The sequence below is a fragment of the Anomaloglossus baeobatrachus genome, chromosome 9 (genome assembly GCF_048569485.1).
Source record: "Anomaloglossus baeobatrachus isolate aAnoBae1 chromosome 9, aAnoBae1.hap1, whole genome shotgun sequence".
NCBI classification, from domain to species: domain Eukaryota; kingdom Metazoa; phylum Chordata; class Amphibia; order Anura; family Aromobatidae; genus Anomaloglossus; species Anomaloglossus baeobatrachus.
This window is the reverse complement of record NC_134361.1, coordinates 79,292,462-79,313,767: the sequence shown is the minus strand read 5'-3', so window position 1 is coordinate 79,313,767 and position 21,306 is coordinate 79,292,462. Positions and strand designations below refer to the sequence as shown.

The following is a 21,306-nucleotide window of genomic DNA, read 5'->3' as shown; positions in this document are numbered from 1 at the left end:
TGTCTAACTTTGAGAAGAAATACATGAAACCCTCCATTGATAACTGTAGGAGGCAATATTTGACCCTTAAAGAGAACCTGTCACCACTTTTTTGGCTATAAGCTGCGGCCACCACCAGCGGGCTCTTATATGCAGTATTCTAATATGCTGTATATAAGAGCCCAGGCCGGGGGTATAAAATAAAAAACACTTTATAATACTCACCTAAAGGTCGTGCGGTGGGCCATATGGGCGTCTCCGTTCTCTGGTGCCGGCTCTTTTGGCCATCTTTGTGCTCCTTCTCTAGCCGCGGTGCATGACTGGTCCGACGTCATCCACACTTGCCGGCATTCAGGTCCTGAGCAGGGCAGATCAAAGTATTGTAGTGCGCCTGCGCGGGACCGGCGAGTGTGTATGTCGTAGACGCGTCATGCACCCAGGCTTCAGAAAGAGGACAAAGATGGCCGAAAGAGGAGGCGCCAGCACCGAACAACGGAGACGCCCATAAGGCACACCGTGCGACCGTTAGGTAAGTATTATAAAGTGTTTTTATGTTATACCCCGGCCTGGGCTCTTATATACAGATATACAGCATGTTAGGATGCTGTATATAAGACTCCGGTGGTGGTGGCCGCAGCTTATCTGCGAAAAAAGTGGTGACTGGTTCCCTTTAAAGGGAACCTGTCAGGTCCCCTATGGCCTCCAACCCAGCAGAACTCATACCTGTATGACCAAATTCCCTCCCTAACCAGTCCTGTATAAAGCTATTCACTAATCTGAATGTTTAAAAATGACTTAGGAAGGTTTATATATTAATTAGGGCCTTGACTAATCAAAGGGGTGTTGTTTCCCCAGGCTAGTTGGCCCTCTTTCTGTGTTATTACGCCCCTGTGGGTGTGATAACATGATTTCCACGACCCAGTGTCACCGCCGGCTAATGGATATCATGCACATGCGCGCAGCTCACTTTGGTCATGTCAGAGCGCCTCAGAAGCAGGATGGACACTTCCCGGCTTCATTAGGCACACTGCACATGACCGAAAGTTCAGAAGACTGCTTACGTACATGTCTTCTGAACTTCCGGTCATGCACAGTGCGCCTAATGAAGCCGGGAAGTGTCCACCCAGCATTAAAGGTGCATTGATGTGGCCAAAATTAATTAGCACGCACAGGCGCTAGATTTCCAAGAGTTGGAGGTGATGATGGCTCCTGGAAATAATATTATCAGGTCTACATGAAAAGAGGACCGACTAGTCTGGGTAAATAATGCCCTTGCGACTAGTCAAGGTCCTAATTAGCACAGGGACAGCGAGGTTTTAACTTGTTTTTAAAACCTTCTTATTAGTGAGTAGTGTTATACAGGGCTGGTTAGGGAGGGAATTAATTAATAAGAGCCCAGGCCGCTGTGTAGAACATAAAAGTCACTTTATAATACTTAAACGGTCGCTGCGGTGGAGTTGGGTCATGTGGGCGTCTCCGTTCTTTGTTCCGGCGCCTCCTCTTTCAGCCTTTGTTGTCCTTTTTCTGAAGCCAGGGTGCATCCACACTCGCCTGCATTGAGGTCCTGAGCAGGGCAGATCAAAGTATTCTAGTGTGCCTGTGCGGGACTGGCGAGTGTGTATGACGTAAACTGCGTCATGCGCACAGGCTTCAAAAGGAGGACGAAGATGGCCAAAAGAGGAATTGCCGCAACGGAGAACGGAGACGCCCATATGACCCAACTCCACCACAGCAACCATTTAGGTAAGTATTATAAAGTGATTTTTATGTTCTACACAGCGGCCTGGGCTCTTATATATAGTATTCTAACATGCTGTATATAAGAGTGGTGGCACATTTTTATTTGCTCTCATTTTTTTTTTATTTTTTTTTTAGGGGGGGGGAGGGTTCTCAACATATGGGGCTTAATTTTTATGTTTCTGTCATTTTCTTTTTCTTGGCTGATATCAGGAAACATCAGGGAAAAATAAGGAACAGTTGCAATGACCTTTGCACACGCTGATTAGACGCTTCAATACAAAAGATACGGTCTAAGTCAGTCTGTTGCTTCTAATAAATGTGGATTTCCCAAAACAGGAGACTAAGTGCCTGAATTACATAATGGGTCACTTTCTGATGACACATTCACTAAAGAACAAGAGCAGTATGAAAATATCTCCCATAAAGCTTAATACTTGGGTTGTGCTCTTCTTTCAATAACTTAAATTCTGTAGGAATCTCATCCAGATTTCCCTGACAAATAGAAAACCTGCCCAATTATAATATACTCAACTGTTTTCATAAACCCCATAGAACTAATTTCCTCACTTGGTCGCCTATAAATGCAGCCTGCTGACTCTGGGTTGATAGACACTTTTTCTTATTTCTTGGACCAGGAAAGTACGTTGCGGTTTCCAGCTTGTTGGGTCGTCTAAGGCTATGTGCCCACGGGGACAGTGTCCTGCGGATATATCCGCACGACATTCCGCAGGTGCTCCCAGGAAACAGCACCACAACTTTTGTCTGTTTCCATGCTGCGGAATGTCCTGCGGATATGGTGCGGGCTTTCTGCATTGAGGATACAGTACCATGGCTTCGGCACTGCATCCTCAATGCAGAACAAGTGCTGCAGTGATCGGGGGAGTTCATACTCGCCTCCATCACGCAGCACCTCGCTTTCCGGCAGCCGGGTCACTCTCTCAGCGTCTTCAGGAGAAGGTGGGCGGGCCTGAACTAGCTCCGGCTGTCACATGACCGGAGCTCGTGCAGGCTCCGCCCACCTCTTCCTTCCTGTACCTGGATTCACCGCGCTCCTGTACACCAGACGGAGAAAGTGACTCCGGTGAGGTAGGTAAGTATATGGGACCCTGCGGAGAAATCCGCAACAATAATTGACATGCTGCAGATTTTTCCGCACGGAAATCCGCACGATTTCCGCTGCGGAAAAATCCGCAGTGTGGGCACAGCATTTCCCAAATGCCATAGAAATGGCTGGGGAGTAGCTGTGCTGCCGATTTCTGGAAAATCCGCGGCTTTTCCGCGAGAAATCCGCGGCAAAATCCGCGCATTTTCCGCAGCGTCGGCACATAGCCTTAGAGTCGTCAGCTCTGTGTAACTCGGTGGAAGTATAATTTATGATTTGGCACAATAATCACATTATATTTTACTAAATCTATTTAGGATATTACTGTTGCATTATCCTCTTGTTTCACATACTTAATATTTTTTTCATGTTCACATTGGTAGAGCCAGCGCACATGAAATCCCAAGAGGTTCGTCTAAGGTTTTCTTTGGGAACCATCTCACACTCATTCTCCTCCATTAGGGATTCCCCAGGCACGATTGCTCTTCATCATTGGCCTAGCTTCATCCATGATCACTTATTACTTCAAACCTACACCTCAATACATCACAAAAAAAGAGAAAAAAGCGAGTTTAGAGGAGTTAAATATAGAGGTAGAAATAGAGAACTCAGTTCAATCACAAGAAAAGTTGAATGGTGTAACTCACATATTTCATCTTTCTAGTTCTATATTAAAAGAGAACGAAATTTGTCTAATAGAAAAAGTTCTTAATTTTTGTACAACTTCTAACAGGAATGTAAAATCATTGTCTTTAGATTTACACTCCTATATATTTAGATTAACTTTGAAAAGACAATTAGAAATACACTGATGAGCAAAAGGGTAACAATGTCCTCAACTTTTGACTTTCAGGCTCCATATCTCACAATCCACAACAGCTTTGAGAGTGAAACTACCTTCATTTTATAGACAATCATCTTGGCTATCTCATACATAAATTTGACTTGCAACTATTAAGCACATGATTAGTTATTCAGATTCTTGTCAGATCACTGCATTGTTACTGTTTTGCTCCAAAAAAAATCAAAATTTTAATTTTAGTAATTTTGTTAGTATTTTGTAAACTCACTTTTGGTTTTCATCATGACCTGAATTCTTCTGGGCATGCTGTCAATCAGATTCAAGCATGTCTTGATAAAAATATGATCCCGAGTGTCTTCTACATGTTCCCGATGTTGTGCATACTGGTCGACTCACTTGGGTATATGTAGAAACAGGATGGTGAGCTGAAGAAAACCCCACCAAGTGAGAGGTGGAGTAGTGATGCAGAACGCCGAGGGATGAGTGAGACAGTACTATTTCCCTGCACGACATTCAGGAAGAATCAGCGCTGTGCGATGACGGAGGATCTGATGTCTAAGGCAGGTCCTTCACCCCAAAAATCAAATGGAGGGTTTGGAGGACCCAGAGCTTGCTGGTAGGAAAAAGGAGCCCGCTATGGAGGTCTGGTAGGGGACAGTTCCCTACACTTGCCAGAGACTGAGACGGGGGTGGCAACTGTCTGACTATTTAAGGACCGAAGAGGACAGAGCAAGAATCCAGCAACTTGACAGTGACCTAAGGAGCCATGATATGTCAGTGGCAGAGAGTAGGGGGGGGTTAGTGCCCAAGCTAGAGAGATGTTGGAACGTCCCCTTGCTGACTGCTAACAGGTACTGGCTTCCAGTGGAGAGGCCATTAGTTATGATCCTGGACACTGCTTCATCTGTGAATTTGAGACTGGTCTTTGACCTTGTGTGGATTATGTCAGAACTGGGTGTTTGGTGTTAATATAGGGGTGGAAGAGAGTGTGGTTTTTTTTTTGTATTTTATTTCAAATAAACAATTTTTTTTTATGTTTGTGTTTATTTCTTTTCACTTACAGATTAATAATGGGGAGTCTCAAAAATGCCTCCCATTACAAATCTAGGGCTTAATAACAGCTGTGAGCTGTCATTAACCCTTTATTTTACCCCGATTACCACCGCACCAGGGTGATTGGTGTGAGCCAGGTAAAGTACCGGGATTGTTGTATCTAATGCATGCGATAATCCTGGGCGGCTGCAGGTTGCTATTTTTAGGCTAGGGTGCCCAATAAGCATGGGTCTCCCCAGCCTGAGAATACCAACTCCCAGCTGTCGGTTTTATCATGTTTGGGTGGCAAAATTGAGGGGGGACCGCATGCCTTTTTTAAATGATTTATTTAAATAATTTTTTTAAAAAAAGCTGCATGCAGTGCCTTTTATTTTGATACACAGCCAAGCTAAGTGCATGGCTGGGGGCTGCAGCCTTTGCCGTATGTTTTAACTGTGTTGGTTATCATAATATGGGAGGACACTACACCAATTTTTTTATTTATTTATTTTTACACCAATAAAGATGCACACACAAGGTGTTATGCACTGTGAACACAAGAATACCTGTTTAGTGGTAATAGGTTAATAAGGGCATGAGAGCAGTAAGGGCCTATGAAATAAGGCTAAATGAACCCATGCTAATATTAGGGATTAATTGGCTCTCCCTATACTGTTCCCTACCTAACAGCGGAGGTTAGTCACCCTAATTTTGCAGTGCCCCCGCTCCACGTCAGCTGTCCCTTAGTTGGCTATGTCATTACAGTGTATGGCAGGAAATCTCGACATTTTGATTAGATAAACATGCGGGTGATGACTCGAGCATGGGGTTCATTACTCGATTGAATAACGACCGTATCAAAGTCCCCCAATGCTACCTTGAGTATCAAACAGTGGTGTACACATTCGGTCATTACTAGTGATCAGGTGATCACCCATATATACACATTTTAGAAGGCCAGTCTATAAGACTTAACTTCATACACTCATGGACGAAAGTCTTCACACCCTTGAAATTCTTGGAGAAAAGGAAGTATTTCTCCCAGCAAAAATATTGCAATTACACATGATTACTTGTACACATCTATTTCCATTGTGTGTATTGAAACAACACCAAAAAAAAGAGAAACAAAGGCAAATTTGATATCATTTGGCACCTTTCCAAAATTGTGAGTAAAAAATTTGTTTCAAGCATGTGATGCTCATTAAAACTCACCTGTGGCAAATGACATGTGTGGGCAATATGAAAATCACACCTGAAACCAGATAAAAATGGCAGAAGTTGACTCAATCTTTGCATTGTGTGCCTGTGCGTGCCACACGAAGCATGGGGAATAGAAAAAGGAGAAGAGAAGTGTCTTAGGACTTGAGAATCAAAATAGTTGAAAAGTATCAATATTCTCAAGGTTACAAGTCCATCTCCAGAGACATTGATGTTCCTTTGTCCACGATGTGTAACATAATCAAGAAGTTTACAATCCATGGCACTGTAGCTAATCTCCTGCATGTAGATGAGAGAGAATAATTGATGAAAGGTTAAAACCCAGGATACATTAGATGGTAGATAAACTGCCCCAATTAAATTCCTGAGAAATGCAACCTGTCCTGCATTCTTAAGGTGCATCAATGTTAGCGCAATCTATCCGTTGACATTTGAATGAAATTAAACACTATGGTAAGAGACCCAGGAGGACCCCACTGCTGATACAGAGCCTAGATACAGATACTAGAGTGTGGTTTGCTAAAATGTATGTGAGTGAGCCAAAATCCTTCTGGGAAAGCATCTTGTGGACAGCTGAGACCAAGAGCTTTTGATAAAACACATCATTCTACTGTTTATTGAAAACGGAATGAGGTCTACAAAGAAAAGAACACAGTACCTACAGTCAAATATGGTGGAGGTTTCAAGATGTTTTAGAGTGGCTTTGCTGCCTTTAGCCCCCAGCAATGGATGGAAACAAAATGCTGGAAAGTTCTGAAGTGGCAGCAATGAGTGCATCCGCATAAATCCAATTCATCACATGTGGAAAGATCTTAAAATTACTTTTGGGAGAAGACACCTTCAAATATGAGAGATCTGGAGCAGTTTGCAAAAGAAGAGTCCAAAATTCCAGTTGAAAGGTGTAAGAAGCTTGTTAAGGGTTATAGGAAGCGACTGATTTAAGTTATTTATTCTTAAGGGTGTGCAACCAATAATTAAAGAGGTTATCCGGCTTCTTTTGACTTGTTTTTATTACCCTATTGGGCTACATTGGGGCAGGTAAGTAGATAGTGAGCACTTACCTGCCCTGCTGTCAGCCCCTCTCCCCCGGCTCAGAGTTGTCATGTGACCGCTCCTGCCGCGATTTTGCTGCTTCCGGTCATTTCATGTCAACATGGGCTGGACCATGTTGACATGCAAATCTGGAACAGCATGTCGCCTCCCTGCTGGGCGGTACAGTGCGATGAGCCCCACCCCCCTTCCCTGCACCCTCCCACACATTCCCCCGCACCTCTTACTCTCCCCGCAACCTCCCCCTGAACTGCTGTAGGGTCCATGACCTGGGGGAGGGGCCTGGCGGCGGCTGCCGTGGTGTCAGCACCAGCACCGGGCCCCTTGCTGAGGATCGCACATTCAAATGTACCGGCATCACAGATCACAGATGCCGGTACATTTGAAAGCGCTGATGAGAAGCAGCGCAGCGCTGCTTCTCATCACTGTCCCTCCCGCTGTCTGTGCTCTCTTCAGCACAGAGGTGACGTCACTACTGTGCTGATATGTCCAGAGCACAGACTGCGCGCGAATGTGCAGGAGCGGCGGGGACCGAGGAGGGGTGAGTATGTACTCCCTACATGTGTTCCCTATGGGGGTAGGGGAGGTCAGTGCAGAGCGCCGTGTGTGCGTGCGGTGCAGAGACATATGTGTGTGTGTGCGGTGCAGAGCCCGATGTGCATGTGCGGTGCAAAGCCCAATGTGCGTGTGCAGTGCAGAGCCCTATGTGCGTGTGCGGTTCAGAGCCCTATGTGCGTGTGCGGTTCAGAGCCCGATGTGCGTGTGCGGTGTAGAGCTCGATGTGCATGTGCGGTGCAGAGCCCGATGTGCGTGTGCGGTTCAGAGCCCGATGTACGTGTGCGGTGCAGAGCCCGATGTGCGGGTGCGGTGCAGAGCACTATGTGCGTGTGCGGTGCAGAGCCCTATGTTCGTGTGCGGTGCAGAGCCCTATGTGCGTGTGCGGTGCAGAGCCCGATATGCGTGTGCGGTGCAGAGCCCGATGTGCGTGTGCGGTGCAGAGCCCTATGTGCGTGTGCGGTGCAGAGCCCGATATGCGTGTGCGGTGCAGAGCCCGATGTGGTGTGTGGTGCAGAGCCTAATGTGGGGCTGTTATTTGCCATGCTGTAGTGATAACAGGTCAGTGCTGAGGCTGAATACTGACAGGGAATGTGTGTGCAGGGGGTGGGCAGGGGGCGAGGCTGTACACTGAGGCTGGGTGGTGACAGCTCTGACTGAGGTTTTGCACAGAAAGTGGTCAGTTTGCTAGAGCTGAATGTAAACAAAGAGCTGCACAGAATAAAGGGATAATTCAAGAGGAACAAAAGTTAGAAAACAAAAAATAACAATGTAGGTGTGATTTATATGACAATACAGCGCAGATTAGCTTAACAAAAATTTTTGAGTTTATGTCGGATAACTCCTTTAAGTTTAAGGAGCCATCAATTTTGTCCGGCTAATTTTTGGGGTTTTGTGTGATATTGTTTCCCTTTTGCCCTTTTTCCTGTTTTTTTTTGTGTTTTTTCCAATACACATCAAGGAAATAAACATGTGTATAACAAAATGTGTAATCACAGTAATTTTCTGGAGCAATTTCAAGGGTGACAACACTTGGCCTTGACTGTAAGTGTACAAGACACGTGCTGTCAGTGCAGGGAAATCGGACCTTTTTTTGCAGACTTTCTATGAGCAGGATTACACGACCAGAAGAGCATTTGTCTGTGTAGCCATTTCCTTGATGTAAACAAGCGAGATCTGTGATAAAAGCTTCTTTGAAGGCGACAAGAGGCTGTTTATTCAGTCAATATTTGACTTTTCCCTTAGAGATGATGCCTAATACCAATCAATAGCTTAATCGCTTTCAGCCTTCTGGCCGTCGATTTCAGCCATTTTTCCAGCATCTGTCAGGAGGGCAGGCGTATTTTTACTATCTTGTCAGCTGTAGTAGTATATACGCCGGCCATGTTTTATCAGCGTGTACTGTCAGCTGTAATCTCCCATGGACGAAGAGACTCATATTTTGTTCAATAAATTTGTAAGAATACATTAGCGGATTAGCAGGACTGGTCTGAAGTTTTGACTTTCTCTTATATGGCAGGAGATAAAATGTGTGTTAGTCAATGATCACAAGATGCATATTATGCTGTTGTTATTATACAATATATATACTGTATATCTAATATATAAAGCTCAGTGTATGTATGTGTGTATGTTTGTATGTATATATGTGCATGTGTGTGTGTGTGTATGTCCACTAAAGGAATTCGCACCGTCACATTTACAATCACGAAATTTTGCACAGACACTCCATGTGACTCAGGAAACGTCATAGACTATGTTTTGACGGGAAAATTTAACCCCGCGCTTTACAGCTACTCTCCAAAATCCTGCCTTTATTAAAATGAATGGAGGGGGGAGCTATAGGCTATTAATAGCAACTGTCAGTGGTTGCTATAGGAACAAAATAAACTGATTAGTATAAGAAGCTTATGTGTGAGGTAATATGATGTCAGTGGAGAGATGGATAGAGAACGACAGAAAGAGACAGACAGACAGAGACACAGACAGAGACAGCCCTGGAAAGAGACAGCCCTGGAAAGAGACAGCCCTGGAAAGAGACAGCCCTGGAAAGAGACAGACCTGGAAAGAGACAGCCCTGGAAAGAGACAGACGGGCAAAGAGACAGACTGGCAAAGAGACAGACCTGGAAAGAGACAGACCTGGAAAGAGACAGCCCTGGAAAGAGACAGCCCTGGAAAGAGACATACGGGCAAAGAGACAGACCTGGAAAGAGTCAGCCGGGGAAAGAGACAGACAGACAGAGACAGATGGGGATAGAGACAGACGGGGAAAGAGAGAGACAGACAGACACAGAGATGGAGATAGATAGACTGATACAAATACAGACAGACATAGACACAGACAGACAAAGAAAGACACAGACAGACAGCGACACGCAGACAGATACTGGGAGAGACAGAGAGACAGTTACTATCCCGGGCAACGTCCGGGTACTACAGCTAGTATATATATAGATAGAGAGATAGAATAAAGATTGATATATCTATATACTGTATATATGCTTAAAATAACCTGGTTTAAAGCAGCACAGTTCTTTCAAAATTTTCAATACCAGCTTTATGCATTATTGAATAGCTCTCTTAGAACGTATGTGGCTGGTGTACTTACTCTGAAAATCTATGTTAGAATGGCTATATAATCCTCTGATAGTTTACCATTAATCCCTGCTTGATTGACAGCTCCTTTGTGTTCCTCCTCCCTGCTGGTAAAATCTAAGGCATGTGCCCACAATCAGGACTCACTGCGTCCCGGACGCAGCGGGTTCTGACCTGCGGGGCCACGAGTCTCCTCTGCAGGAGACCGCAGCTGCTTGTATCCATGATCAGGGTTCGATGCGTTGCGGTCTCCTCGCTGTGTTCTCCCTACGGAGGAGCATGCGATTCCGCAGCAAACAATTGACGTGCTGCGGTTCAGAAAGCTGCACCACAGGTCAGTGTTTGCTGCGGAAAAAACAAGCACAGTGGGCATGGTATTTCTAGAAATATCATCCACTGTGCTTGTACTGTACAACGCAGAGTTTTGGACACAGCTGAAGCATGCTGTGCCCAAAACGCTGCAAAAACTGATTGTGGGCACACAGCCTCAGGCTGCTTTCAAACATCAGTTTTTTTGCATCAGGCACGATCCGGCGAAAAAACTGATGGTACGGATCCGGACAAAAAAATGGATCAGTTGCATCAGTTTCTTCCATCAGTTCCTTCAGTTTTTTGGCGCCTGTATCTGTTTTTTGCTGCATTACGCTGGATACACCATCCATAGGCTTCCATTATAAAACACGCCGTACGGCGCCGGATCTGGCGCGATATGTTTTTTCGCCGGAGACAAAGTTCCCCTCAGCGTTCCATCTGGCCGCCAGACAAGCAAATTTTGTCGGATCCGACAAAAGCCGGATGGAACACAAGGCCATCCGGCACAATCCGGCACTAATAGAAGTCTATGGGGGGGAAAAAACCTGATCCGACGGCAACAGATGCCGGATCAGTTTTCAGGTTTTTCCAGGATTGTGCCTGATGGCAAAAAACTGATGTGTGAAAGCAGCCTTACAGTGCTCAATCCAAGCTGAAGTATTCACGCTGAGTGGATGGAGGCCAACGTTAAAATATCATAGAAAACTACACAGCCATTTGGACGTGGACTTTCATAGTCAGTACACCAGCTTCATTGAATTTATGAGCTCTTGCTCTCTATAGCTGGACTAACATGCTTATCTTCATATGATGCTTAGTCTGTTCACCTGTCCAGTAATCATCCTTTAGAATAGATCACTTTTTAAAAAACTGATTTCAGCTGGATCCGTTTTTTTAACATTGAGGTCTATGGAAAATGGATCCGTTAGATAGCCATCCATTTTCTTTCATTGGAAACTGATCCGGTAAGCAAAAACTGGATCCATTTCAAATGAAAGAAAAACGGATGACTAACTGATTAGTTTTCCATAGACTTCAATGTTAAAAATACAGATCCGGTTTCAAAGTGTTTTTAGAAACGTTCAAAGAATTGTGTCTCCATAATCTCTTTTGCCAACGGATTTCTGCTGGATCCGTTCTACCAGATGATTACTGGACATGTGAACATAGCCTTGCAATCTTTCTGACATGGATTTTCAAAGTAAGTGGACCAGCCCCATCAGGCTTAAGAGATCTATTAGTAATATATGCAATTTGTACTGTGAAAGATTGTGACAGTTACGCATTTTCCACCACTTTTTATTGCTCCTGAAGCTGCTTTGCAAAAAGTCTTAAGTTTTTGTAAACACAGCTCCTATGCAGATATATATTTTTCCATAATTAAACGTCAAACATACCCTAACCTAAAGGGTTATTCCCATCTCCAAGATCCTATCCCAATATGTAGTAAGTATAATAAGAATATTAGCAAATACCTGCAATTAGAAATGTAGTATATTTCCCCTGATTAGCTATGTCACTTACCTCATGTGCAGGGCATTACAGTAGCTTAGGTATCCATGGATGTGAACATTATTGATTTTGTTCCTGAAGGCGTTATGATGCACAATAAAAATCAGATGTTTTATCTCTGCTAATCTTCAGTTATTACACTTCCTCTGGCAGTGCGGATTAACCCTTTCTATGGGGTACTTCTCACATAGCGAGATCGCTGCTGAGTCACGGTTTTTGGGACGCAGCAGTGACCTCATTAGCGATCTCGCTGTGTGTGACACTGAGCAGCGATCTGGCCCCTGCTGTGAGATCGCTGCTCGTTACACACAGTGCTGGTTTATTTTTTGCTCGTTGCTCTCCCGCTGTGAAGCACACATCGCTGTGTGTGACAGCGAGAGAGCAACGATCTGAATGTGCAGGGAGCAGGGAGCCGGCGTCTGGCAGCCTGCGGTAAGCTGTAACCAAGGTAAATATCGGGTAACCAAGCGAAGTGCTTTGCTTGGTTACCCGATATTTACCTTGGTTACTAGCATCCACCGCTCTCAGGCTGCGAGCGCTGGCTCCCTGCTCCATGCACATGTAGCCGGAGTACACATCGGGTAAATAAGCAAAGTGGTTTGCTTATTAACTCGATTTGTACTCTGGCTACGAGTGCAGGGAGCCAGCGCTAAGCGGTGTGCGCTGGTAACAAAGGTAAATATCGGGTAACCAAGTGCTTGGTTACCCGATATTTACCTTAGTTACCAAGCGCAGCATCGCTTTCACGCGTCGCTGGGGGCTGGTCAATGGTCGCTGGTGAGATCTGCCTGATTGACAGCTCACCAGCAACCATGTATCGACGCACCAGCGATCCTGACCAGGTCAGATCGCTGGTGGGATCGCTGGAGCGTCGCTAAAGTGTGACGGTACCCTATCTTCCCATACTATCACAGTTTATCCTGGGTTCTGCAGCAGCCAAAATTGATTACTTGCTCTGTAGTGGTTGTATCTCACACAATCACATCAGGTTAGTGGATTTGACAAATTCTTTATCTGGTTCCGCCAGGTAAGACACCATCTACACCTTTTTTGTCATTTCAGTTGTTATATTTCTATTACGTTTTTGTAAACACAGCTCCTAAGCAGACATACATTTTTCCATAGTTAGATTCCAAACAAACCTTAAAGGGTTAAGGCCCCGTTACACGCTACAATTTATCTGACGATATGTCGTTGGGGTCACGGTTTCCGTGACACACTTCCGTCATCGTTAGCGACGTCGTTGCGTGTGACACCTACGAGCGACTCCGAACGATCGCAAATAAGGTGAAAATCGTTGATCGTTGACACGTCGTTCAGTTTCAAAATATTGTTCATCATTTGGAACGCAGCAGACATATTGGTATGTTTGACACCTTGCAAACGACGAACAACATCCACACGACCGCCTTGGTCAAACAATATATCGCTGAACGAGTTTGCGCCGCTTGTGCGATCGTTACCCACTAATAAACGACCTACGAGCGATCTCGGTAAATCGTAACTATGATCTGGGCCTGTCACATCGCTAATGAGATCGTCACATAAATCGTAGCATGTAAAGCGGCCTTTATTCCCATTGCCATGATCCTATTCCAATATGTAGTAGGCGTAATAATAATATTGGCAAATATCTCCAATTAGAAATGTAGTATAGTTCTCCTGATTACCTATTTCACTTACCTCATGTGCAGGGCATTGCAGTAGCTTAGGTAATTATTGTTATGACCACTAACTGTCCATATATGAGAGGTTGTAACCATGAGATACCTAAGGTCCTGCAATGCTCTGCACATGAGGTAAGTGGCATATAGTTCTCCTGATTAGCTATGTCTCTTACCTTATGTGCTGAGCATTGCAATATCTTAGGTATCCATGGTTATGACCAATAGCCCCTAATTGTCCCTATATGAGTGGCCGTAACCATGCATAAATAAGCTGCTATGCCCTGCACCTGAGGTAAGCAACACAGTTAATCAGGAGAACTATACTACATTTCTAAGTGGAGGTATTTGCTAATATTATTATACCTACTATATATTGGGATAGGATCTTGGAGATGGGAATACACTTTTATCATTAGTCTGATTTTGCATTCTACTTTCTTGCTTTCAACTTACACCCAATGAATTTTACACCAGACACTGAATGAACACTTGGAGCAGACACTAACGGGGGCAGATAGTAAAGTTGGAATTTGTGGCTTGCTGCTTAATTTTTCAAGCTATTCCCGCATGAGGGGGGGGAGTCACTGTACCTACCAAAAAATATATTTTTCAACAGTTGTAGGCCACATATACAGTATACGGATTGGAAAGCCTAAACATAATGGGCACAGTCTATTAATATTACACCATAAATGTATGATACATGGTGTCCAGAGGCTGAATGTGACGCTATGACCACACGGCCCTCAATATTAAAGTAATATAGAAAGGGCCAAACAAGTCTGCGGCTGGATGTGATGCTACAGCTTGTTATACCTGGCAGAATGGAGGTGAGGCGACCCTCACTCCACCAATAGGTAGGTAACCCAGATGTTTAATACCCACTTACCAAACATTTATTGGATGTTCATAAATTCACTAAAAAAAAGGTAAATCTTTATTTTATTTTGGGCGATGGGGGCATCTTCTATACCTATAATTTTAATATTATTTTATGTTGAATTTTTTCTTTTATGCATTTATACTTTTAAATTTTTTATATATATATATATATATATATATATATAATATATATATATATATATATATATATATATATATATATATATATATATATAATATATATATATATATAAAGCTGAATGTGTGTATGTATGTATGTATGTATGTATGTATGTGTGTATGTCCGGGATTGGCATCTGCACCGTCGCAGCTACAGCCACAAAATTTTGCACACTCACACGTCTGGACCCCAAGAGCGTCATAGGCTATGTTTTGAGGGGAAATGTTAACCCCGCGCTTTACAGTTATTCGCAAAAAAACCTGCCTCCATTAAAGCGAATTGAGCTGGGAGCCACAGTGCAGCCAGAACTTCAGAAGAATGTGCAGCCATGCCCTTATATGGAATGTTGGCGTGTCACCATGCAGCCAGGGAAAGAGACAGACACAGACAGGGAAAGAGGCAGACACAGACAGGGTAAGAAACAGACATAGACAGAGTAAGAGACAGACAAAGAGACAGACTGATAGGGAAAGAGACAGACAAAGAGACAGAGACAGGGAAACAGACAGACAGGGAAAGAAAGGGAAAGAGACAGACAGGGTAAGAGACAGACAAAGACAGGTAAAGAGACAGACACAGGGAAAGAGACAGAGGGAAAGAGACAGAGATAGACAGACAGGGAAATTGATTGAGACAGACGGAGAAAGAGACAGAGACAGTCAGAGACAGACAGGGAAAGAGACAGACAGACAAAGAGAGAGAGAGAGATATAAAGAGGGGGAGACAGACAGAGAATGGGAGAGAAACAGAGAGACAGTTACTATCCCGGGCGTTAATACATTCTATTTATACATTCTATCCCGGGAATGTTAATACATTCTTTTTTGTTAACAACAGTTATTAACCTGGGCGAAGCCGGGTAGTACAGCTAGTATATATATATATATATATATATATATATTGTCACGCTCCCCGGGTCCCGACGTCATTTCTCACTCACCGCTCCTGTCCCCGGGTCTCCTGCCTCCAGCCACATGTCCTCCTCGGCACCGCTCCCTGCTCTGGCCTCCGGCACCCGGGCGTCACGCATGTGCATTAGGGTGCGCGCGCGGTCACTGACTTCCTCTTAAAGGCCCTGCACTCCCTAACAGGATATTGCATCAGTCAGGTATATTAGGAGCTCCCTGCCTGGAGGGCGTCGCCTGTTCGTCAAGTTCTGCAAGCTAGGAGTCCAGGTCCCCATGTGCCTTGCCTGTGCTAACTCTGTCTCTTTCGTAGAGTCTGCTCTGCCTCCGTAACCGGCTCCTGAATCCGGGTTTGCCAAGAGGTCCTCCGGTGTCGTCAGCGGGGAATCCCACCACCGTTACGTCTGCCTGTGCCTGTCTGTGATCCCCGGCTTCACCCGGCTGCCTCCCCGTCACATCCAGCTAACCCGGATCCCGTCTGAGCTTCCTAACCAGCACCCGTACCGGACTCCCTTAATTGTCTCCAAGAACTCTGTGGCTCTAAAGACTCCGTTCTACCCGTTCCCTGAGGGACGCTATCTCAGTTCCGCTAGTACTCCGGCTACCGTGTACCTAGGCCCTCTAGTGGGGTGACCGGACAGTCCCTGTATAGGGGTTAGCTCCAGGTTGCCTCACTGGAGGAGTCTGGTGCACGGCCCAGAGGATCCACCATCACCCGGACCTAACAGAATGAACAGGCCATGGATCCCGCCGAAGCACTAGCATCCCAACTGGCCGGATTGCAGCAGGAGCTGGTACGTCAGCGAGAGACCCAATCCCGTATGTTGGCCTTCATGACGTCAGTGGACACCCGCCTGAACGCACTGCAATCCACAGCCACGTCCCTGTCCACTTCCGCCACATCCACGGCTTCCATAGGGACAACTTCTGCGACCTCGCAACTGAGACTAGCCCCTCCGCCTCGGTTTGCCGGGGACCCCAAGAACTGCCGTGGGTTCTTGAACCAGTGCTCGCTGCACTTCAAACTGCTCCCATATCTCTTCGCTTCCGACCAAGCTGAGGTTGCCTTCGTCATGTCTCATCTGGAGGGCGAAGCACTGGCATGGATAAACCCCTTGTGGGAGAGGGAAGACCCAGTAACCACCAACATCCAGGACTTCCTGCACACCTTCCGCACCGCGTTCGATGAACCCGGACGTGCTTCTTCATCCGCCTCATCCCTCCTCAGGCTACGCCAAGGAACTTTGACAGTTGGTCAGTAGGCCATCCAGTTCCGCACGCTGGCATCTGAGTTGGGGTGGAACAATGAAGCCTTGACTGCCGCCTTCTGGGAGGGGCTTACCGGTCGTATCAAGGACGAGCTGGCCGGTCGAGACGTCCCCTCCACCTTGGATTCCCTGATCGCCCTCGCAACCCGGATAGACCTCCGCTTTCAAGAAAGGTCTAAGGAAATGTCCCGCGAGCGGCGCCCTGTAAGGCACTCCGCTTCTCCACAGAAGCCTATCCTCTCCTCATCCGGGCTCTCTGGCTCCTCCATCCATGAGCCCATGGAGTCCATGCAAGTGGACCGACTACGGTCCTCCGAGCAGCGTCGAGCGGAACGAGCTGCCAAGGGTCTCTGCTTCTATTGTGGAGACGGCGCACACCAGGTGCGTGCCTGCCCAGCGAAACCGGGAAACTCCAAAGCCTAGGGTTGGTAGGAGAGGCCACCCTAGGTACTGGGAAGCTCTCTGACCCAGTGACATGGACTGTACAGGTGACAACAGGAGAAACCCGCTTCACGGCAGAGGCATATCTCGACTCCGGGGCAGCGGGTAACTTCATCCACCAGGCCACAGTTGACAAGTACCAATTACCTGTCACCCCGCTGCAGACACCGCTTGTGATAGCCTCTGTGGATGGGAAACCCCTCTCTGATCCCGTCCTGTTCGTCACTAAACCTGTGAAACTGCGTATCGGTGCGCTACACACCGAAGAAATCGCCTTCTATGTTCTGCCACGCATGTCTCATCCGCTTCTGCTGGGTTTACCCTGGTTACGGGTACATGAACCTACTGTCAGCTGGCGTACTGGAGAAATCATCCGCTGGGGCCCGTCTTGTCATGAGAACTGCCTCCAGTCAGTCCAGCCCGTCCGTCGTCCTCCAGCCCCGGACTCCTTACCTGGTCTTCCTCCAGCCTATTGGTCCTTCGCGGATGTGTTCGATAAAAAGGAGTCGGAGGTATTGCCTCCACATCGACCCTACGACTGTGCCATTGACCTTCTGCCGGGAACCACACCCCCTCGGGGACGGATATACCCTTTGTCCCCTGCTGAGACCCGGGCCATGTCTGAATACATCACCGAGAACCTGGCACGGGGGTTCATTCGAAGGTCCTCGTCCCCGGCTGGTGCGGGCTTCTTCTTCGTCAAGAAAAAAGAAGGCGACCTACGGGCCTGTATCGATTACCGGGGACTAAACCAGATCACAGTGAAAAACAAATACCCTCTGCCTCTCATCCCTGAACTCTTCGATCGGCTCCGGGGAGCCCGTATATTCACCAAATTGGATCTCCGTGGGGCTTACAACCTGGTTCGCATACGCTCCGGGGACGAGTGGAAGACCGCCTTCAACACCCGGGACGGGCACTATGAATATTGCGTGATGCCCTTCAGCCTTTGCAATGCTCCGGCAGTCTTCCAGGAGCTGGTGAACGACGTGTTCAGGGACCTCCTCTATGTCTGTGTAGTCGTATACCTGGACGACATCTTTATCTACTCCCCAGACCTACGTACCCACAGAGAGCACGTGCAAATCGTGCTACAGAGGCTGAGGAAGAATCGCTTATACGCCAAACACGAGAAGTGTGTGTTCGAACAATCATCCCTCCCCTTTTTGGGCTATGTAATATCGGACACCGGACTGCAGATGGATCCCGGGAAGGTCTCTGCTATCCTCAACTGGCCTCCTCCTTCGGGACTAAAAGCCATCCAACGTTTCCTCGGTTTAGCTAACTACTATCGCCAGTTCGTCCCTCACTTCTTGACCCTAACTGCTCCGCTCTCCGCCCTGACCAAGAAGGGGGCCAATCCGAAGGCTTGGACACCCGAGGCCGAAGCCGCCTTCTGCTCTCTGAAGCGGTCCTTTGCTTCTTCTCCCGTCCTTCACCATCCTGAGTTGAACCGCCAATTCACCCTGGAGGCTGACGCCTCCTCCGCAGGGGCAGGAGCCGTACTTATGCAGAAATCCGCCACCGGGAAGATGGTCACCTGCGGCTTCTTCTCCAAGATCTTCTCAGCCCCAGAACGCAATTATACCATTGGTGATCGAGAGCTCCTGGCCGTTAAGATGGCGTTGGAGGAATGGCGATATCTCCTGGAGGGAGCGGTTTACCCGGTGATCATCTATACTGACCACAAAAACCTGGAGTATATACGCTCCGCTCAAAGGCTGAATCCGCGCCAAGCACGTTGGTCTCTCTTCTTCGCCAGGTTTGACTTTCAGCTACACTATCGGCCTGCGGACAAGAACGTACGGGCAGATGCCCTGTCTCGGTCCTTTGTTCCGGTAGACCAAGAGGAGGAGCCAAGCCAGCCCATCATCTGTCCTAGCAAGGTCATCCCGGTGACTCCCGTCTCCCTGGCACAGATCCCTCCTGGGAAGACGTACGTCACGGAGACCGACCGACTCAAGGTCCTCCAATGGGGACACTCCTCGAAAATGGCCGGACACGCTGGCCAGAAGAAAACCTGGGGCGTCATCGCCCGTCACTATTGGTGGCCGTCTCTTCGTACGGATGTCATCGCCTTCGTCTCTGCATGTTCCTCCTGTGCCCGGAACAAGACGCCTAAGCACCTGCCCTTTGGTCCTCTTCTCCCTCTGCCGACTCCTTCCATTCCATGGCAACACATAGCCATGGACTTTGTCACGGACTTGCCCTTGTCCTCCGGTCATACGGTCATCTGGGTCGTGGTGGACCGATTCTCGAAAATGGCTCATTTTGTTCCTATGGCCGGATTGCCCTCTGCTCAAGAGCTTGCGGACGCCTTCATACAGCACATCTTCCGGCTGCATGGCTTTCCTGCCCATATCGTGTCCGACAGAGGAACCCAATTCACCTCACGCTTCTGGAGGGCTCTCTGTGACCACCTGGGGGTGTCTCTGGACTTTTCCTCTGCCTACCACCCTCAGTCAAACGGACAAGTGGAACGAGTCAACCAGATCATGACCACCTTCCTTCGTCACTACGTCAATGTCCACCAGGACAACTGGTCCACGCTCCTTCCTTGGGCTGAATTCTCTCATAACCACCAGGTCAGCGAATCCACCTCCAGTTCTCCCTTCCATGTTGTCTATGGTCTCCAGCCTTCTGTGCCGTTACCAGTCTCTCCAGCTTCCAATGTACCTGCAGCAGATGCCCTGGCCAGAGACTTCTCCGCTATATGGGCCTCAGTCAAGACCTCCCTGGGACATGCTGCTGCACGAATGAAGAAACATGCGGACAAGAGACGTCTTGATCCTCCTTGTTTCTCTCCTGGGGACTTGGTCTGGCTTGCCTCCAAGTACGTCCGACTCAAGATTCCTTCGTACAAGCTGGGTCCGCGGTACATCGGTCCCTTCAAGGTCCTCAGGAAGATCAACGAGGTGTCCTACAAGTTGCAGCTACCGCCCTCCATGCGGATACCCAACTCCTTCCATGTGTCCTTGCTGAAACCTGTTGTCCTCGGTCCCTTCTCCTCTGATGCCTGTCCTCCTCCTCCCATAGCCGATGATGACATCTATGCGGTAAGAGATATCGTGGCCATGAAGACCGTCAGGGGACGGCAGTACTTCCTGGTCGATTGGGCAGGTTATGGTCCCGAGGATAGGTCCTGGGAACCCCTGGAGAATGTGGGTACTCGTCTGATTCGTGCCTTTCTGTCCCGGTTGCGGGGAAAAGGCCTGGGGGGGGTACTGCACGCTCCCCGGGTCCCGACGTCGTTTCTCACTCACCGCTCCTGTCCCCGGGTCTCCTGCCTCCAGCCACACGTCCTCCTCGGCACCGCTCCCGGCTCTGGCCTCCGGCACCCGGGCGTCACGCATGTGCATTAGGGCGCGCGCACGGTCACTGACTTCCTCTTAAAGGCCCTGCACTCCCTAACAGGATATTGCATCAGTCAGGGTCAGGTATATTAGGAGCTCCCTGCCTGGAGGGCGTCGCCTGTTCGTCAAGTTCTGCAAGCTAGGAGTCCAGGTCCCCATGTGCCTTGCCTGTGCTAACTCTGTCTCTTTCGTAGAGTCTGCTCTGCCTCCGTAACCGGCTCCTGAATCCGGGTTTGCCAAGAGGTCCTCCGGTGTCGTCAGCAGGGAATCCCACCACCATTACGTCTGCCTGTGCCTGTCTGTGATCCCCGGCTTCACCCGGCTGCCTCCCCGTCACATCCAGCTAACCCGGATCCCGTCTGAGCTTCCTAACCAGCACCCGTACCGGACTCCCTTAATTGTCTCCAAGAACTCTGTGGCTCTAAAGACTCCGTTCTACCCGTTCCCTGAGGGACGCTATCCCGGTTCCGCTAGTACTCCGGCTACCGTGTACCTAGGCCCTCTGGTGGGGTGACCGGACAGTCCCTGTATAGGGGTTAGCTCCAGGTTGCCTCACTGGGGGAGTCTGGTGCACGGCCCAGAGGATCCACCATCACCCGGATCTAACATATATATATATATATATATATATATATATATTTGCATCTAACATTGAACAAGTAATGCAGTTTATCACATGAGAATATCACTTCTGTACATTTCCCATC

At 47.5% G+C, this 21,306-nt stretch overlaps 1 protein-coding gene across 1 annotated transcript in view; it reads left to right on the top strand.

Moving 5' to 3' along the window:
- NRK (Nik related kinase) overlaps window positions 1–21,306 on the top strand; it is a 432,773-nt gene that overhangs the window by 394,995 nt on the left and 16,472 nt on the right. The gene's annotated exons all lie outside the window — the stretch shown is intronic.